The sequence below is a fragment of the Euprymna scolopes genome, chromosome 35, assembly GCF_053919585.1.
Source record: "Euprymna scolopes isolate OS-2025 chromosome 35, ASM5391958v1, whole genome shotgun sequence".
Taxonomy (NCBI): Eukaryota; Metazoa; Mollusca; class Cephalopoda; order Sepiida; family Sepiolidae; genus Euprymna; species Euprymna scolopes.
Window position 1 is genome coordinate 35293582 of NC_136516.1, and position 13992 is coordinate 35307573.

The following is a 13992-nucleotide window of genomic DNA, read 5'->3' on the forward strand; positions in this document are numbered from 1 at the left end:
GTTGTTTCATCAAATACTTTTGCATGCAAAATCCGATCCCGCATTTTGCTAATTCCCACCCTCTGATGAGAAGGAAAGTATTTCTTCGAAACTCCGCGGATTAAGGACTATCCACTTATCTAGTGTTTCCTTTTCAGATTAAATATGTTTTTAACCCATTTCAAAGTGTTTTTTAACATGTTTTATTAATTGTTTGTATATATATATATATATATATATATATATATATATATTATTATTATTATTATTATTATTTTTTTACTATAATAATTAAATACCTACAGACACTAGTGTTTCATCCTTTCGGGATTCTTCAGTGCAGGGTGTCACGATTACTACCAGTCGAACGATTCGAACCCCGCGACACGAGACATCTCTGGCTCGATTAGCGGAGGCCATATCCATTCGGCTACCATTAATCGTGTGAAATAGCGTTGAATTTTAAACATTTTTAATTTAAATGTTCATTACGTCAGACAGACAGTGATCAAATCGTTATACGATGATCTACGCATAAGAGCTAAATTGACCGACTTTTTAATTCAACAGAAAGTGCTCAACGATAAGAAACGTATTTCTTAAAGGGGCTGTCATAATTATTTTTTTACTATAATAATTAAATACCTACAGACACTAGTATGGCAAACAGTCTATATTCCAAATTTGAACATGTTGTTTATCTTACCGTTTATTTCTTTCAGCATGTTAAAATGTTCAATTCTTACCAGCACCTGTTTCGTAGCGCACAGCTATTCATATATTTATGTTGTCAATTTTTTCTCGTTTTTCAGAACCGGGTCAAATGGATTGTCAAGTAGATAAGTTATCACATTTTCGACACCTCCTTCTTTCGCCTTTAATCGAGGCCAAAAAGCGAGTGAAGTGAAGAAAGGTATTTGTGCCATATATGGAGAAAACGCCATAGCTGAGAGAACTGTTCGAGATTGGTTTACCAGATTCAAACACAATGATTTTGAACTCAATGACGCCCCTCGTTCTGGAAGACCAATAAATATGGACGAAGACCAATCCAGAGTTCTTTTGAAGTAGGATGGCCATCAGACATGTAGATAATTGGGTGAAAAAGAAAGAGTGTTACTCTGTAAGAATTTCACGCAACCTTCAGTCGGCAGATTCACACAAAAACTTGGAGCTTGGGTCCTGCACGAACTTACTTTTGTTGTTAAAATTCTTTGATTTTCTTAAAAAAAAAAACAAAAAAAAAAACAGCAGGAACTTACGTAACAACCTAATAAATGTTGAATTTCATTTAAATAGCGTTGTGGTTGATGGTAGTACTGAGGTTATGTTCTATGCAAACATAGACAGAGATGGCTTCGTTGCGGAAGTTCAAACCCACGACCAGCAGCAAATGTAAATTTCTCACGGATGAAACACTAGTGTGTGAAGGTATTACAAATAATTATATATATATATATATATATATATATATATATATATATATATATATATATATATATATATATATATATATGTGTGTAGTTTTTAAAATATAATTATCCACTGACACGTGTTTCGTCGTCTACGACTCATAGGACGTATATATATATATATATATATATATATATATATATATATATATATATATATATATATATATATATTAAGGGAGGTGGTGTTTGATGAACACTGCTGGGGAGCAATGATTTAATATACAGATTTGTTTTTAAATCCCCGCAACAGTGTTTAATCGTAAACAATTGATGATCTCTTAAATTAACATTAGCGCTATACTGAATTCGAGATTTCATGGTAAATAATTGATGATCCCTTAAAAATAAATTAACATTAGCGCTATACTGAATTCGAGATAACAAGTTGATGCATTGATTGCAGGTTATTAAATGACTTACTGACTAAATAGTTTTCTAACGTATGATAAAAAATGTAAAAATTAAATAAGTTTTTTTTTATATATAGTTTTAAAGGTTAAAAAACTTCCAAGACTATATGTGTGTGTGCTCTATCTGTCTGTCTGTCTATCTGTCTGTCTGTCTGTCTGTCTCCCCCTCCCCTCTCTCTCTCTCTCTCTAAATATATATATATATATATATATATATATATATATATATATATATATTCCGACAAAATAGAAAAATAAAAAAGAACAAACCGTGATGTGTTCATCAACGTTTCGTCTTTATTTCGAAACTTCCTATAAAGACGCAACGTTGATGAACACATAACACGGTTTGTTCCATTTTATTTCTCTATTTTGTCGGAATACTATTTCCATTATTTTCATCATATATATTTATATGTATATATATACTAGCAAAAGTATCCGTCGTTGACTGGGTTCAAAAACAGCCGACTGAAAATGGACTCTGATTTATGAAAGTATGATAGGTTATGAAAAGGAAGGGTTGTAAAGAGATAGCTTCCAATTTGGGGGTATCAAAACCAAAACAAAATATGATGAAAGTAAAAATAAAATAGATAAACTAAATTAAATTTATTATACCATACCTGTTCACACTGAAACACTTATCACAATATTATGTGGATCTATATTAAAAAACCTTGTTAAACTTTGTGACATATTTCCATTCTATGAAGGTCAGGCGCGATCGAACACCCCATAATTTTATTATACCATATTTCTTCAAACTGAAACATAATTATCAAAGTATACTTACGCAGATAGATATGAAAAGTCTTTATTAAAGCTTGCGCCTATTTCCATTCTATGGAGGCCAGGCGCGAACGCAGACCCCACAATTTTCTTATGCTATCCGTATTTAAGTTAAAACATACTTATCAAATTATTCTTATGTATATCTATATCACAAACACTTGTAAACTTTTTTTTTTTAAATTTTTATTTCCATACTTTGTGGACCAGGCGCGAACACAGACCCCACAATTTTAATGAACCACCGTTCTGCCAGATAAAACATACCCATTCCTGTCTCTCGATACATCTTCTATCATTATATGGAATCAGTTTTTTAAAATAGTCAACCATATAGGAGCCTATTCGTGACCACACACACACACACACACACACACACACACACACACACACACACACACACACACACACACACACACACACACACAGACGTTCAGCTTTATATTATAGATATATACATCTCTCTCTCTCTCTCTCTCTCTCTCTATCTATCTATCTATCTATCTCCCTCTCTCTCTCTCTCTCTCTGTATATATATATATATATATATATATATATATATATATATATATATATATATATATATATATATATATATATTAAACAGCTGTAATGGAAAAAATCCAGAAAATAAACGAAGGTTATTAAAAACAAAACGTGAATCTTTGAATTTTCAACAAAATTTTACACTATATATATATATATATATATATATATATATATATATATATATATATATATATATATATATATATATATATATATATATGAGAGAGAGAGAGAGAGAGAGAAAATGAAATAGATTAGAATATATATATATATATATATATATTCTAATCTATTTCATTTTCTCTCTCTCTCATATATATATATCCTAATCTATTTCATTCTCTCTCTCTTTCTCTCTCTCTTTCTCTCTCTCTCTCTTTCTCTTCACATGCACTTCTCTCCTAACATCTCTAAACGTTTCTTTTTTTCTTATCATCTCTCTCTTTCCGACTATTAAGTTATTGCTTAATATTTTTTCTTCTTACTTTCTTTTTTTCTTTCTATCTCTCTTTTCATTTCATCTCTGCCTCTTTCTCTTTCCCGGTCACTCCCCGCCCCTTTGTATCTTAATTTACGTACCTCCCCATAATGGCGTATAATAAGGTGTGGACATCATAACCCCCCCCCTATCTCAAGCTTTATCTCATATCTCTCCCTCTCTTCCTCTTAAGCCGCTTTGATTTTTTTTTTCGGCCTCTCGCTAACATTTGTAGACCTCATTGCCGTAACCTTTTTTTGTTCTTTTCCTTTTTTCTCTCCTTTTTTTTTTTAAAACCTCTTACAATAAAACAAGTTCATCCGTAATAACAATAATACTGTTAACTAACACCATACGTAACAAACACATGCACAAACGCACAATACACGTCCGTTTGCATTCATTTTTTAAGCACTTTTTTTTTTTACTGCAGAGAGAAAAAGCGAAGCAGAATCACGCACTTGCTCGACGAACTTCTACTACACAAATTGCAGAACGCACTGCACAGTGAACATGACAGTCTACGGTGATCACTACGACTTAATCAAGTGCCGCTACTGAAAAGATGCCCCTCTCTCCATGGCGATCAGATTCTACTATTCGTGTTAATTCGTTTTCGTTTTGGGGAGAAGTAGAAAAAAAATATCTGAAATTATAACACGACAGCGGGTTTCTTTCTTGTACCCATCCCAGCATACGTCTGTTTGCGTAAATCGTCACTTCAAGAGAAACCAGCGAACGTAGATTCTTCTGTATCTTGTTTAACGACCAAAAATCCAAAAATCCAAAAAACAAAAAACATAAAAACAACAACACACAAGAGAACGAAAACAAACGATGAGGCAAACTGTCTTACTTTAAAATCCTTAAATTATTATTATTATTATTATTATTATTATTATTATTATTATTATTATTATTATTATTATTATTGTTGTTGTTAGCAGTTGGAGTATCAATGTGGTACGCTAAGAACTGGTTGATTATAGCGTAAATATTATCTACAACAGAACAATATCCATTCTTGTCGGTGTTGAGATTTATATCATCAGCGATTATGACGACAGCACAATAAATCCTGAAAAAAAACAAAAAAAAACAAAAAACAAAAACAAAAAACAAACAAACAAACAAACAAACAAACAAACAAAAAACAACAACAACAACAACAAAACACACGTCAGGTGGCCTCAGGATTTTATATGATTTGTGAGTTTCTACGTATTTTTACACACAGGTATGATATCGATGAATTTTTTCTTTTTCCATTTTCTTAAATAAATAGAATATTTCCATAACGGCTCAGAAGTTTCTGCATGCATCTATCTATAAAAAATTCTATCTTAAAAAAAAAAAAAAATGAATTTCAATTGTAATATCAACTAAATATAAAAACAAATGAATTTGTCATTGTACCTGTTGACCCCCATCCTTTCTAACACTGTCACTCCCTATATATGTATCTATATATCTATAAAAGTGAAAATGTCTGTCTGTCTGTGAATCTGTGTATCTGTATATCTGTGTGTGTATATTTCCATACGCAATAACTCTGTCGATTTTAAGCCTACAGACTGGAAATTTGATATACAAGGTACTGAGATTTGGGAAAAGCGATGTGATCGGTTTTCGGCCAGAAATTTGGCGATTAAGGGGTCAAAGTTCAACGATTTAACCTTTGAGAACTCTACCAAAGTCCTCCGACAATTTTAGGTCTAAACACTTGAAATTTTACATATAGGTTCATTGGACATGGATCTAACTTAATAACTTAATTTGAGCCCAAAACAATAAATTTTAAAGGGTCAAAGTTAAAAAAAATTGACCACTTTTTTTTTCTCAACAAGCATCTCCAAATACCCGGGCAACACCGAACACCCATGCTAGTATATACATAGTATATACATATGTGTGTGTGCATGCGCGTGTCTGTGTGGAGGTAGAGGCTCTATGAATGGAGTCAGCCAAAGTTGGCATCGTTGTATGTTCCAATCCTACATTGATGATTGCGTAAGCATGATACAATAATGTCTGTAGGTAAAAAAAAGGTATATATATATATATATATATATATATATATATATATATATATATATATATATATATATATATATAAAGATTTAGGATGAAACATGTTGTAACCCTATCGTTTTAAATATTTTAAATATGCGCTAAATGCATTGAGCTGACGGAAGCATAACTTTTAATATATATTAAGGACTCTATGTAATTTGATATCGGACCGAACTACAAAATCTCAAATACCACAGATCTATACTTTCTCTCCCCCCCTCTCTCTCTCTCTCTCTCTCTCTCCATATCTATCTATCTATCTATCTATCTATCTATAAAAGTGACAGTGTCTGTGTGTGTGCGTGTGTACATTTCCCTACGCAATAACTCTGTCAATTTTAAGTCTACAGACTCGAAATTTGAGATACAGGGTACTGAGATTTGAGGAAATCTTTGTGATCGGTTTTCGGTCAGAAATTTGGCTGTTAATGGATAAAAGTTCAACAATTTGACCTTTGAGAACTCTACCAAACTCCTCCGACAATTTGGGGTCTAAACACTTGAAATTTTAGATATATGTTCCTTGGATATGGATCTAACTTAATAACTCGATTTGAGCCCAAAACAATAAATTTAAAGAGGTTATAATAGGGGTCCCATGTTAAAAAAATTGACCGTTTTTTTTTTGTTTTTTTCTCAGCATACACCTCCAAACACCCTGTCCACGCCGGGCACCATGCTAGTATATATATCTATAAAAGTGAACGTGTATGTGTGTGTGTGTGTGTGTGTGTGTGTGTGTGTGTGTCTGTCTGTTTGTATGTCTGTCTGTGTACGTTTCCCTACGCAATAACTATGCCAATTTTTAGTCTACAGACTCGAAATTTGAGATACAGTCTACTGAGATTTGGAAAAATCGATGTGATTCGTGTTCGGCCAGAAATTTGGCTGTTAAGGGGTTAAAGTTCACCAATTTGACCTTTGAGAACTCTACCAAACTCCTCCGACAATTTTGGGTATGAACAATTGAAATTTTAGATATAAGTTCCTTGGACATGGATCTAACTTAATAACTCGATTTTAGCCCCAAACAATAAATATTAAGGGGTCATAATAAGGATAAAAATTAAAAAAATTAACCGTTTTGTTTTTTGCTCAGCATATACCTTTAAACACCCGGGCAACGCCGAGCACCCATGCTAGTATATATATATATATATATATATATATATATATATATATATATATATATATATATATATATATATATATGTATATGTCATATGTGTATGCGAGTGTATAGATATTTGTGCACGGGTATACATGTGTGCATGTGTGCGATAAAGACAACGGAAAATTATTAAATCAAATGAATTTGAATTTAATCATCATCATTAAATAAATCATTAACATCGAGAGCTTTTTCCGGTTTCGTTCTGATTAACAAAGGATAATAATTCTTACAATGCCTTATAGTCATCAGGTGAACTAAGTTATGACAAAGAAATAGATGATGACTGATTTTCAATTGCAGCCAATAGAATATGAAATCACAATCACTCAAACGTGTATAAATATTGAACTAAATTTCTCACATCTATCTATCTATCTATCTATCTATCTATCTATCTATCTATCTATCTATCTATCTATCTATCCAGCCCGCGTTGCCCGAGTGTTTGGAGGTGTATGTTGAGCAAAAAAAAAAAAAAAAAAAGGGTCAATTTTTTTTTAACTTGGGACCCCTATTATGATCCCTTAAAGTTGATTGTTTTGGGCTCAAATTAAGTTATTAAGTTAGATCCATGTCCAATAAACCTGCATCCAAAATTTCAAGTATTTAAACCCCAAATTGTCGGAGGAGTTTGGTAGAGTTCTCAAAAGTCAAATCGTTGAACTTTTAACCCTTAACAGCCAAATTTATGACCGAAACCCGATCACATCGATTTTCCCAAATCTCAGTACCCTGTATATTAAAATTTCGTGTCTGTAGACTTAAAATTGACAGAGTTATTGCGTAGGGAAATGTACACAGACACACAGACAGACAGACAGACAGACAGACAGACAGACTCGTTCACTTTCAATATTGAACTAAACATATATATATATATATATATATATATATATATATATATATATATATATATATATATGAAAGCTTTATTTATATAAAAAAGCAAAACTAAATTCTTGCGTATTTTATTTACTACTGAAAACCATAATTTTAGTAAAGGTATTTTTTGTTTAAACAAAATAATGCATTTTCACTAAGATTTAAGTAAAAATAATTAATTCATTATATTCTGTGATCATTATTTGATAAATACTGAAATTTTCATTAAAATTGGCTAATTTTCTGATTTTTGGTGAATTTTTAAGTAAAGGGAAGGGTCAAAATGTCGGCATTCATTTCATGGTTACATTATCAATAATCACGTGATTAAATCCATTGAAAATTTACCGGTATTGTAAACACATTCTGTTTACATTAAGCTAGACCACGGCCTATAGTGGTGAGACTAAAAAATGCTTTTTGTGATGTCACGTGACGGCAGGCGGTAATAAATAATTGTCCCCAAATAAAAAAAACGACCCATCGGTACAAAGAAAACCATCTATTAAAGAAAAATTAACTATAATGTTATAATTAAAAAGAGATATATAAAAACACGCATGGGTACAGTAAACATATTATACCAAAATGTCGAAGCAATTGTTCCAGTGGTTATTTAGATAACGAACGGACCAAGAATTATATATATATATATATATATATATATATATATATATATATATATATATATATATATATATATATATATATATATATATATATATATATATATATATAGGCGAGGGGCGTGCAATAAGTAATGCCCCTGACCGACTTCCAGTTGTCTGATCTAGCTGAAATTTTGCGTGTGCAATGATTTATATCTCTACGGGTTATGTGGCAAATTACAGCTCTGAACTAATTGTAGTTTCTGTTTTGCAGCTGTTTGAACTGAGTCAGGTGTGAAATGGAGCCTGTTGAATGTCGAGCAGTGATCCGGTTTTTGAATTTGAAAGGACGCACACCACAGGAGACTTTTGATGAAATGAAAGTAACTGATGGTGATAATGCCCCATCATATGACCTTGTAAAACGCTGGGGTCATGAATTCAAACATGGCCGGAAGTCTGTAGAAACAGCTCCCAGACCTGGTCGCCCCTCCTCCTTCTTCCATTTATGAGGCATCTGTCCGTCAAGTTGAGGCTGCCATTTTGGAAGATCGGCGCATTACTATTCGCCAAATAGCCCAATATATCAAGATTAGTACAGGGTCTATGGAAACTATCATTCATGACCATTTGTATATGCATAAGGTGTCTGGCAGATGGATTCCCAGGTTGCTCACACCATTCCAGAAGCGAGAACGCGTTGAGTGCTTGAGGACGAATTTGGATATGTGCCAAGAAGATGAGTCAAAGTTTTTCAAAAGACTGATTACACAGGATGAAACCTGGGTCCATCATTATGACCCAGAGACCAAAGCCCAGTCAATGCAGTGGAAGCACTAGGACTCACCACCTCCAAAGAAGGCAAGGGTGCAGCCCTCCACTGGCAGGGTTATGCTCACAGTCTTCTGGGACCAGAGCGGAGTAGTGATGACAGATTTCCTTGCAAAGGGTACCATAATTACAGGAGCCTATTATGCTTCACTTTTGAGGAAATTAAGGGAAACTATCAAAATCAAGAGGCGGGGCAAGATCAGCAAAGGTACCCTCCTCCTGCAGAATAACGCTCCGGTCCACAACTCGCATGTCGCCAGATCAGAAGCACAGGCGTGTGGTTATGAAATCCTCACCCATCCTCCCTACTCTCCTGACCTTGCACCCTTTGACTTTCACCTCTTCCCAACCATAAAGTTGTTTTTGAAAAGAAAGCGTTTCCCATATGATGCAGCCTTGATTTCTGAAGTCACGTAGTGGTTTGAGGACCAATTTGGGGTATTCTACAAAAACGGTCTCCAGAACTGCATCAAACGATGGGAGAAATGCATAACTCTGGGTGGTTCCTATGTAGAGAAAGACTAATAACTGTGCTAAGTTTCATTGCTCTACTTCTATTGGAAGTGGGTCAGGGGCATTACTTATTGCACACCCCTCACAGGCGGCAAAAAGAAAGTCCTCACTTGTAATTTTTCAAAACTGCAAATTTAAGCAAAATTTAATGTAACTGTTTAAACAAACTATACCTCATTTGAGTGGCCTTTTATTCTTCTATAATTTTACCTGTTCATATTTGACTTTTAATTGAAATATTCTAGTGGTCACGTCAATTTAAAAAAATAACTTCAAATTGAAGAGGTGAAAAGAAAGACGGACAATAGAAAATTGTTATTTAAATGTAACTTAAGAACATTAATGCAGCACAAATACAACAGGAACACAATGAACTAGTTACTATTTATTAGCATAGCCTTTCTGTAATTCGACAATCTGCAATCTTTTGGGAATTCCTTGAATTAAACTGCAGCAATAATTCGGAGAAAGGGTATCTCACTTTTCTTTAATTTTTGTCTGAAGTTCTTCCAAATTTGAAATTTTATCATTGCGTAGCTGTTCCTTGATGTAATGCCATAAGTTTTCGATAGGATTTAGGTCTGGAGATTGTGCAAGCCAATCGAAACACGGAATATCATGCTTTTCCAGGGACCTCTTGATCTTACCAGCTGTGTGAATGGGACCATTATCCTCCATGTAAATGGGATCATCATCCAAATTTCGACCAAAGTAAGGTAGAAAATGCTCAGTCAACATATTAATGTACTTGGTCGAATTAATTCGACTTTGCAAGCGAACTATATGCCCTGGACCATTGGTACTAATAATACCCCACACCAAAACTGAACCTCTACCACCTTGCAGCGTTGAAACTGAGCACCTAGGATTAAATTCTTCGTCTTTCCTCCGACGGACGTACTGCCTATCATCACTGCCTAGCCCGTTGAAGTTGCTTTCGTTGCTAAAAAGCACTTTTGACCAATATGAAAAGTCATAATTTCCATTGCATCTGACGAAGTCCAGACGGCGCTTTCTGTTCTTTACAGAAATCATTAGCTTGCGTTTTGCAACATATCCTCGTAAATTAAATTCCTTTAACCTGTTCTTGACAGTAGAAAGAGATCACTTTTTAACAAGATTGCACTGTTGTTGGATTTGAGGCGCCGTTTCAAATCTGTTTCTTAAGCTCCAGATCTTGATAGCATTGTATTCCCTGTTAGAAGTAACTCTGGTACGACCAGATTTAGGGGCATCACGAACACTGCCTGTGTTTTGGTGCTTTTGCACAGTTTTGCGTACCGTTTTCTCATCACATTTCAATCTGCAGCCGATCTCTCGATTGGATAAACCAGAAAGATGGAGATTAATGAGCTCCTGACAATCACTAAGAGAAAATCGTGGCATATGGACTAAATGTTACGTTGCATAACCTGGAACAACAACAATTACGATTAGAGATGCTTTGTTGCCTGTTGGTGGATATTTACACTGATTTAGGGATGATAATTTAAGCTGGTTTTAAGCGAATTTGTTGCTGCGGACTTTTTTCTTTTGCCTCCTCAATTGGAAGTTTTTTTTAATTGACCTGAACACTAGAATATTTCAATTAAAAGTCAAATATGAATAGGTAAAATTATAGAGAGATAAAAAGTGAATCAAATGAGGTATAATTTGTTTAAACAGTCGCATTCAATTTAGCTTAAATTTGCAGTTTTTGAATACAAATATATATGCGTTCACAATCTTCAATGCAGGACGTAAAGATTGCTACTGGTTGAGGGATTCGTCATTCTTGCGCTGATAATTGTGAAAACATCAGACACTAAAGACTGTAAGTATAATACACCCATACACACATCCACATATACACACACGTACACACATACACATTTACACACACGTACACACATACACAAATACACACACATACACACACATGCACACACACATATGCACACACATATGCACACACATACACACGCAGATACACACACACATACACACATATATTTATGGAAATATTTTTATTCACTTTTTATTTGCCTTTCATAAATACCAATTCTTATTGAAGAAGCTCAATTTAATTACAGAGCATATAAAGAATGAATAACTAGAGTCTATATTCAAAATTTCATGATTTTGACCATCTTACAATTTATTTCTTTAATTCAGCTGACATTTACAATTCTTGATAGTGTTTATTTCGTCGCACAAAATCATTCACTTAACTATTATAACAATCAATGACTTTAATTTGTGATTGTGTGCTACGAAACAGATACCGTCATGATGTGTAAATGTCAAGTGAATTAAAGGAATAAATTGTAAAATGGTCAACATCATGAAATTTTGAATATAGACTATTGTCATTTGTTCATTATATATATATATATATAATATATATATATATATATATATATATATATATATATATATATATATATATATATATATATATATAGGTTAATCATTTGCTGAAATATATATTTTTTAATCCGTTACAATTTCCTTTTAATTTTTTTTAATATAAGTTTGAAAAATTCCAAGCTCAATGAATACGGTTTTTTGTTTCCAGAGCATATATAATGGAATATGTTCCGTATTGGCGCTTTCATTTGATTTATTTGATGATTATTTATTAATGTTTTTTATTGTTACAAAAACATGGTTTAGATTATAAGCGTTTCATTAGTGTTACTATAATTTACGTGATTAAAATAGGAATTAAGAAATTGTTCAATTGAGTTTTATAAAATAGACAACAAATGCGATACATTCATAAAAGTAAACAAACATATTCATGACAAAAACAGTCCGCGGATATTCTTATTTATTATATTTAAAGTCAATACTGGAAACAAAGAATAACTGAAATTTTTTCATCAGGGGATGTGAAACCATCTCCTAATTTCCTCCTGAGAATTAATTATCTAGGTAGGAACTTTTGGTGCTGGAATTGAATGTTGTGTGAAATAAGTGAACAGCACATCAATGTTTTAGTTATACATTTTTTTATAAGACTAGCGGATGGAGGGGGGGGCATTACCCAGTCATAAAATATGCTTTATTATATTTCAACACTGAAAAGCAACGTGGAAATTTTTCAACCTGGGACGCAAAACCGTCCACTTCCAGCACGTCCGGTATTTAGCGATGATTACAATGAGTGAATATGCCGTATTGCCACTTTTATATCATTTATTATTAATGTCATTTTTTTTTCTAAGACATGGTTTAGATAATAAGCATTTATTTAGTGTTAATCTAATTTGCAAGATTAAAAAAGGAATTAAATTATTGAAAATATATTTGCAAACAAAACTGATTTTCTAACAATTATAAAAAAAAGGAACAAAGTGCTTGTAATAGATGATTATCTGAACGGTTTCAGTACTTACAGAACAGAGTCGGTTGAACGGAAAATTCTACACACACACACACACACACACACACACACACACACACACACATATATATATATATATATATATATATATATATATATATATATATATATATATATATATATATATATATATACTAGCTGGAGAGGGGCGCCTGGCTTTGCCCGGGCGTAGAATACGCTTAAATATATTTTAATTTGTCCAGATTTCGTATATAATATCATTGTGATTTCAAAAGTAAAAAAAAAAAAGTATTTAGGTGCCATCAGCTAAAACTGAAAACAAAACTGCAGCATTTAAAGCTGGTGACGTTACCACTGTACCAACGTGACACGCATAAAACCGATTAAATATTAAAAATAAACAAAGATGAATGTAAAAAATGTCTAACGATTTTTTCAATTTGGACTCATTGTAGATCGCTTAAAAGACCGGCCCGTAACCCCCCCCCCCCAATTATTTGAGGCCCCAACGTCGCTCTGCCACTTTTAGATTCGGAGGAGATAGAGTTTGGAAATATGGAAACAGACAGGCCGACAGGCCGACAGACAGGCATACAGCCATTAATATATATATATATATATATATATATATATATATATATATATATATATATATATATATATATATATATATATATATATATATATATATATATATATATATATATATATATATATATATATATATATATATATATATATATATATATATATATATATATATATATATATATATATATATATATATATATATATATATATATATATATATATATATATATATATATATATATATATATATATATATATATATATATATATATATATATATATATATAT

The 13992-nt window shown here is 32.4% G+C and overlaps 1 protein-coding gene across 6 annotated transcripts in view; it reads left to right on the plus strand.

Moving 5' to 3' along the window:
• Window positions 1–3888: 3888 nt before the first annotated feature.
• Window positions 3889–13992, plus strand: part of LOC145259812 (uncharacterized) — a 70477-nt gene continuing 60373 nt past the window's right edge. The window contains exon 1 of one of the 6 annotated variants that reach the window (XM_080117612.1): window positions 3889–4920. The gene's annotated coding sequence lies outside the window, so the exon portion shown is untranslated. Of the gene's footprint in view, window positions 4921–11553; window positions 11578–13992 lie in introns of those variants that run through there. The other 5 variants (XM_080117610.1, XM_080117611.1, XM_080117606.1 and 2 more) reach the window with 5 other exon arrangements.